The 7,221-nt window shown below is 42.3% G+C and overlaps 1 long non-coding RNA gene across 4 annotated transcripts in view; it reads left to right on the top strand.

The window, feature by feature from the left end:
• Positions 1-6,640, top strand: part of LOC118452522 — an 8,266-nt gene extending 1,626 nt beyond the window's left edge. Inside the window, exons 3-4 of one of the 4 annotated variants that reach the window (XR_004842327.1) lie at positions 580-662; positions 1,683-6,640. This is a non-coding gene — a long non-coding RNA (uncharacterized LOC118452522). Of the gene's footprint in view, positions 1-579; positions 663-1,321; positions 1,571-1,682 lie in introns of those variants that run through there. The other 3 variants (XR_004842325.1, XR_004842326.1, XR_004842328.1) reach the window with 3 other exon arrangements.
• The last annotated feature ends 581 nt before the right edge of the window (positions 6,641-7,221 follow it).

The following is a 7,221-nucleotide window of genomic DNA, read 5'->3' on the forward strand; positions in this document are numbered from 1 at the left end:
TTTTGAGAAGAGGGCTGGGTCAGTGTTGTGTCAGCCTTGTACGGGGAGGGGGGGGGGCGGAAACTTTTGTTCTGGAAAAGGACAATGTTGAGGTGTTTCCTAAAAATGCAATGATGAGATTGCTGTAATGCCCTTGGATGTGCATTCCATTCCATGACAAGATTTTCACAGCTGAAAATGCTTTGTTCCTCTTTTGCATGTAATTTATTTGCATTCTTGTGATTTATTTTGGTCTGAAGGACTGCAAATGCCTTGCATGTTCATAGATCAATCTGTGATTTGGGGCAGAGTGGAATGAAGTTTGCGAGGGCAGGGATGGGTCCTCGGACATGAGCAGGATGGCTCTGCCCCCCATCGCAATGTTAAAACTCCTTCTCTTTACAGGTCTGGCTCCCAGGCTACCATTAACATTCAGGTGATGATTTTGTCATTTCGCTTAGAGATCCTTCAGTGGAAAATACAGAAATAGTGCTAGTACTTATTTATTATGCATATGAAAAATAGAGCACAAAAAGGAATAAGGTACTCGTAGGACTCCGCTGTAGATGTGCCAGGCTAACGTTACCACTGCCTTTGCAGGAGTGCTACCACGGTGTGTTACCTATCAGCACCACGCAAACAAAACATTACCACGTGGATACAAAAGTTTGCTTAGGAAGCAGGTGAATTAACATGAGAACATCCGAATAGTCTTACAAAGTTTTATGTGCCATTAATTCTTTCTTAAAGTGTTCATGCACGTATAAAATCTGTGTGTCTGTGCCCTTGCTCCAGTCATTTTGAGCACAAACACTGCTCTTAGCAGCGGCAGTTGCATCTCATGAGGCCAGCACTGTAATTAATGAGATTTGAGGCACAAATACTGAAGCAAATTTGAGTTTCTGGTATCAGAAATGAAGATCCAGTGTTTGTTAAAAAAGGGGATGAAGGGGTGGCAGTACTTTAAAGCTTCTCAGTCCGACACTGGAAAGGAATTCACAATGTATTTTTAGAGTGTTATAAAAATCTCTTACATAATGCTGATTAATTCTTAGGTTTTAGGGAAGAGCGCTGGGCTTTGTGTGTAAGAGTGTTGACCAGCTAAGCCACTGAAAAGGGCTGGCTTGGGATGGATTTTTTTTTTTTTTTAACTTCTTGGATACAGAAAGCTGCAATTATTCAATTATTACAGGATTTTGCTTTTGTTTGGGCGTGTATGAATATTTTTCTGGAAACTGCATCTTATTCTTGGAAGTCTTTATCATTTTAAAACATATGTTATGTTATATCACCCTGTCTGAGATATAGGATAGCTACAAGCTGGGTGGGTTTTTTTTCCCCCTCTCTTACTGCAGCTAGTTACGTTACGGATTAACGTTAAGAATGTCTGCAGTGAAATATTACTCGTGTGGCTGTGTAGGACTTACTTGAACGATGCAACATATTACGGAATCATGATTTACAGTAATATATACAATTACTGTGTAGTTCTGCCCATGCTGTTGATTTTCAAAATCATCAGTTAATCTTAACTGGCAGGTGTCACACAGCTCTTAACAAAGGGCTAGTCAGGAAATTAAGTTGGTAAACGGTACTCCCTTGTTTTAATTGTAGTTATATATAGTTATGGTTGCGCAGCTGGAAAGACTTTTTGGACAAGGTATCACGGGAAAGAGACACTTTTGTTTGGTCTTTTTCAACAGATACATGACCAAGGCAGCTTTGAAGCCTTCCTGAAGAATCCTCCTTCCTTCTGTAGGATGTTTAATCTTTCTGTGGAGTTTCTGACCGTGAACCTCATTCTGCAGACTTCCATTCTTGTGCCATACAGATGCGTAAGAATTGCTCAGGTGAGTGAGATGAGCCCTAAATCGTCACTGGAGAATGAAGATGGGAGGAACGCATGGGCCACAAGGGCAAAACAAAAGCTTTTTTGGCCGTCTTTTCCAGCTGGGAGGAAAGAAAAGTAATTATAGCTCAGTGGTAGGGAGAGATGGTCCTTGTGGGTCCCTTCCAACTTGAGATATTCTATGAATTCTGTGATTGTAAGTCTCAAAGCAAGGCTTGCTAATAACGTGTTTGTCAGCCAGGTCTCCTGCAGGGAAGGGCTCTCTCCCATGACACTGTTTATGGGTGTTTCTGCAGTTCTCCTGGAAGGAGTCTCCACCACCGCAGAGAGCCAGTGCTGCTCTGCAGCGTTTGGTTTCCTGTGTTCCTTCCTGCTAAAGGACGCTTGTCCTGTGAGATGCGGAGCAGCTCACTGAAGGGAGCTGGGGACATCTTCCAGCAGAGAGCTACAGGATCAGGAGAGGCACTGCAGTACACTGAAACCAGCTGGAAGAACCTGCAATCTGCTACAGTTTCTTCTGTGACACAGTCTGTCCTTGCTTTCTCACTCTCATTCCCCTGTGAAACCTAGGTTATGGCCCTGCTTCCCTCTCGCGCTTTCTTTTTCCAGTGAGAACCACAATTTCCTCCTGTTTTTGGAGAGGAAGCAAGGATGCTTTGCAGCCTCCTGTTACACAACTTGTCCGTGAAGGGGCTAGGGAGAACCTGAATACATTCAGTTTGGTAAGAATAAAGCTTACATTAGTTTATCGCTCTCACTGACGATGAAACGGTTGCTCGCACGTGTAAGTACTCTGGCTTCCAGCTTGTGTACACGCGCAGTTCAGAGTATCGGAAATTATCTCTAAAGGGCACACAGCGACACACAGTCTGAGTCTTAGTTCATACGGTGGAAAAAAACATGTTTGTGAGTACTGGTTTCCTCCATATTAGCTCTTACAACTTCATCCTCTGCTGTCTTATGTGGTTTCAGATCTCCCTGATGCTATTTCCACTGGAGGGGCTTTCACAACATCTTGCTCGCTCTCACACTCACAGACGCTCACATGCGTGCCTTCTCTGGTGCTGGCTACGGGTGGAATTCATGTTGCCTCTCATGTAGCAGAGCTCAGATACGGTCTCCCTCTTCCCCCTTATAGAACTGGAATTGTTACTTTTTTGTCAAATTTGGTTGATGATTGGGTAATGGGTTAAAATTATGACTGACGTATACATAAACACCCACAGCATGTAGGATTGCCCTCATTTCTCTGGTTAGCATGGCTATCTGACTGAAACTATATGTTACCAGACAACCCAGTCTGCGGAAAAAAAAAAAAAATAGTACATAACCTCAGTTATTAATCATTTGAAGGATAGCTGAAAGTCACCATTGCTGGTTCAGCGATGCGTCACATCAGGAATGTGATTCTGTGTGCCGTATGTGCCAATAACCAGAAGAAAAACAGCTTGAAAACTGGGGATATAGGTCAATGTGAGGGTAAATTGGACCCCGATCCTAGACAGAGCGCCACATGGGCAGATCCGTCTTTGCATGAGGTGGGTGCAGGGATTTGTGGGTAAGGACTTCACTGCTGTGGTGCCTTAGCTGCCACTTTTAGCATTTAGTGCTATGCTAAAAAAACCCAAACAGAAATCACATTAGCAGAGTCAAAACTGTTGTTAGCAGAATCAGAGTTGCTTTTATTTTCAGGGTCACTACACTCAGCACTATGTTACAGAAAAAGGATGAACCCAATATGGAGTTGCTGATAATTCCTGAGTTGGTTTGACATATGCAGACTGCTGTCGACTTCAACAGGCTTATTTAACACATTTGTTTCTTCTGGCTTTAGGATTAGTCAACATGCGATTTTGTGAAGCTATACCAATGAGGTTGCATATTGTGGGCTGCAGGCCTGGAGTTGCAGGCTTGGGGTTGCACAGGTGTATCAGCAGAAAGACTTCGGCTTTAGCCAGCAATTAACCACAATTAGGGCAGTTAACCTCTTCAGAACTCTCAACATTTTTACATTATTTAAATTCTGTTCATAAAAAAAAAAAAAAAGACTCCCAAGCAGGCAGTAGCACTCAAAGTGAAGATCTGGGGAAATAAATGGCCGAAGCTATCATACCGTGACAGCTTTGGCAAACCTTTACACAGTTTTGTAGAGCAAACACATGTGATGTTCTCTTCTCTGGGTAGGTCTTTATGCTAGCAGTTCATACTTAACACAAAAAATGAATAAAATGGTTCTCTCTCTCCACATATTTACTGAGCACATACTGGTGAATTAAGTATCATCCCAGCAGTGTACTATGACAGCCATGCTCTGTCAACGCATTTAAACGTACAGCAGTCCTGCGGGCCTTTCCCGTCCTCTCTGATGTGCATAGCCCAGGGAAGATGGAGATCATTTCAGCCTGTATTGTGGACTTAATGTTCAAAGGAGCTAATTTCCCTGAGTCTCAAGAATCACAGAAAATAAAATAATTGTAAGGGGGCTTGCTCTTCTTTTCAACAGGTACGAAATGTGCCAGTAGACTCTGATAGCCGAGTGTTACTTCATTTGCTTTCAACCCTGACATCTGAGCTTCTTTTGCTCTTTATGAACTATTTGAGGTTTTCATGTTCAGTTAAGAGCAGATATATTGAAAACTGCTGAAGTTTCGCCCTGTTTTGGACCTGGGGCCCAGGGAGAGGGTGGTGATGATTAAAAACACTGGCACATACCAAATCAAAGTTATACCAGATCTGACTGATTGTTTAACAGTTGGCCAATAGCAGTGTTAAAAGCAAGAAGGAAAACCGCAGCGTTATTCATTAATTTGTACTCATATATGTTCTGTTGCTCTTAAACTTCCAAGAGATCACAGATTCATAAATTAACAAAACCATTACATATAATTACATATAATACACGTTACAGGAATATATAATCCACAGAACCTTCCCCAAAATCCAGCAAAATAACAAGGCAAATTGATTAAAAATGCTTGATCATGTGTGGAACGAAGGAAAAAAAGTAAGAATGTTTATTTCTCACACAAGGCTTTCAGTGAACCAAAGGTAGATCCAGAACTTACTTTGTCAATACCCTTTGGCTTTTCATGGGTAACTGGCAGGTATGAGGAACGACAGCAAATTCGGCCCCTGTTACAACTGTTGTGTTACAGTTACACCAGCGGGACCAAATTACAACCTTGTCATTCTGGGTTCTCTATAGGTAAAGAAGGGTAAAGCAGGGTCACGATGAGGTATAGGCAGTGTCACAGCACAGAGGATGCCCTAGCTTGGGAGGGAAACCGTTTGACTCTAAATGTGGTAATGGTACTGGGGGACTGTGAGGAAGATTTGTTACTTAGGTTCATCTTTGATTCAGTATTTCTTGGTTTCTCTTTCAAATAGGTAAACAGGTAAAAGGCAAGCATACTCCATAATGTTAACATGAGAATATTGTTTCAGAGATTTGTTTTGGGGTTTTGCAGCAGATGATTGTTTGGTGAGACAGAGCCTTTTATAGAAACCAGACTATTACTTGTATTCTTTGGCATTTCCATTTAGAAAAGCTACTCATGTTTACACACACAGACACACACACACACACACGATATTGTTCATATATATTGTTCATCTGGTAAGGAAGAAGTAAAAGAAATTGATACCAGCCTGCATATGTGTTCAAAAGCTTAGTGAATTCTTCAAGCTCTGGTGTGGATCACATTTCATGAAACTGCAATAAAAAAAATCCTTTTTCACCTTGTCTTTGTGTGTTCTGAGGTGGGTTTGTACGGTTTGAATTACTAGGTAATCACCAAGAAGTCTCCTTTTCATGAGCCTGCAGCTGGGAAATGGACAGTTTAATATTAATGGAAAGAACAAACTCTCCTTCTCCTTTCTCTCCCCTTTCTTCTCTGCACCTCTGCTTCATCATTTTCTTCTCTAAGGTCCCTAGCCTGAAATTGCCTTTGTGGGAGCCTGGGATGAACTAAAAAGCAAGAGCAGAGCCCGTTTTTTCAAAATCCCATTTATCGACTTGAGTGAGCGTCATATGACACTAACTTACAACTATTCAAGATCGAAAAATCCAATTCATTGATGTATCTGCAATTATTTATTCAACTCGGAAACTAGTATCAAATGAATATTCAGGCTTCCCTTATGAAATGCTTACTAAATACTCTGCCATCACCATGCCAGTATGGAAATAATCACTTCTGGCTTCTAGAAGAAGAAAACTATTAAACGTTTATTGAAAATGAATGGGCACAAACGGTTGAACTTTAGTAGAAGTAAACGGTAGCACCGTGTCTGTAATATGGTATGTGTCCACGCCTGTGCCGTCTGGACAGCATGAATGTCTTTAAAGGTGCCATTAACTTCCACCGTCTAGTGATGTATCTAGGAAGGTTTCTGGATAACACACCTTCCACCGCTGCTTGCTTCTAGGTCCGTTCTGGCTTCACTTTCAAAGAAGTTCATCAAGGAAGCAAAGTTAATTGCCAAAGTTTAGCACATGGCAATTTTTTAGATTAAAGGACACTTATTCATATTCTTTCTCATTTAAGCCAACTGCTGGAAATCCAGTGCGATGAATGAGAGAGGGCAACCCCAATGCAGGGTCTCCAGGGACTGCAAGGTCTAAGGCAAACATGAAGTTAACCCTTTTTAGGCTTTCTCCCACAAAGGAACTCTGCACGTGAAGGGATGTGAGAGCCTGTTGGGAGACTACAGAAGTCACGGGTCCGGACTGAACTGAGAGCTCCAAAAGGTTTCCCATTTCTCCAGTTTTGGATATAAATGGTACATTTGAATAAAAACCTTTGCTGATGACTTCTCTGCTGGTTTCTTGAGTTACGCTTCCTGTGTCTAAGACTGGTGGTGGAGCCGAACTGAATGAGCTCTTCTGGCCTCTTGTTTTGGCCGGTGAGAGATTTGTTTTCACGGGCAGAGTGGTTCTCACGGCTGGGGCCACTTGCTTTCTCCCCAGGTGGTCCTTCTGCCCAATGAAGGGTGGTACTGCGGGTCTGTGAGGAGAATCAAGTCCTGGCCTGAGCAGCTGGAATGGGGAAGGCTACAAAATGAAGCCCTGAACAAGGGAACAGAGATGCCTTGGGGCTGTGTTAGAAACAGTGGCTTCTCCCATCTGTTCTCTCCTCTTGAGTTCTCCACGTGCTTACTGCTGGTAGTCTAGCTGGCGCGGTAGTTTCCTAGGTTATCTGAGTAAGAAGCCTGAAATATAAGGTGAATTGTGTTATTTCCAACCCAAAACATTCTATGATTCTATCCCTGCTCACTGCAGGGGGGTTGGGCTAGATGACCTCTAAAGGTCCCTTCCAACCCAGAACATTCTATGATTCTATGATTTAAAATACCTTCCTTTTATTGTTTTTCATACCCAAGGTCAAAATTTA

The sequence above is a fragment of the Egretta garzetta genome, unplaced genomic scaffold (genome assembly GCF_000687185.1).
Source record: "Egretta garzetta isolate BGI_Z169 unplaced genomic scaffold, ASM68718v1 scaffold136, whole genome shotgun sequence".
Taxonomy (NCBI): domain Eukaryota; kingdom Metazoa; phylum Chordata; class Aves; order Pelecaniformes; family Ardeidae; genus Egretta; species Egretta garzetta.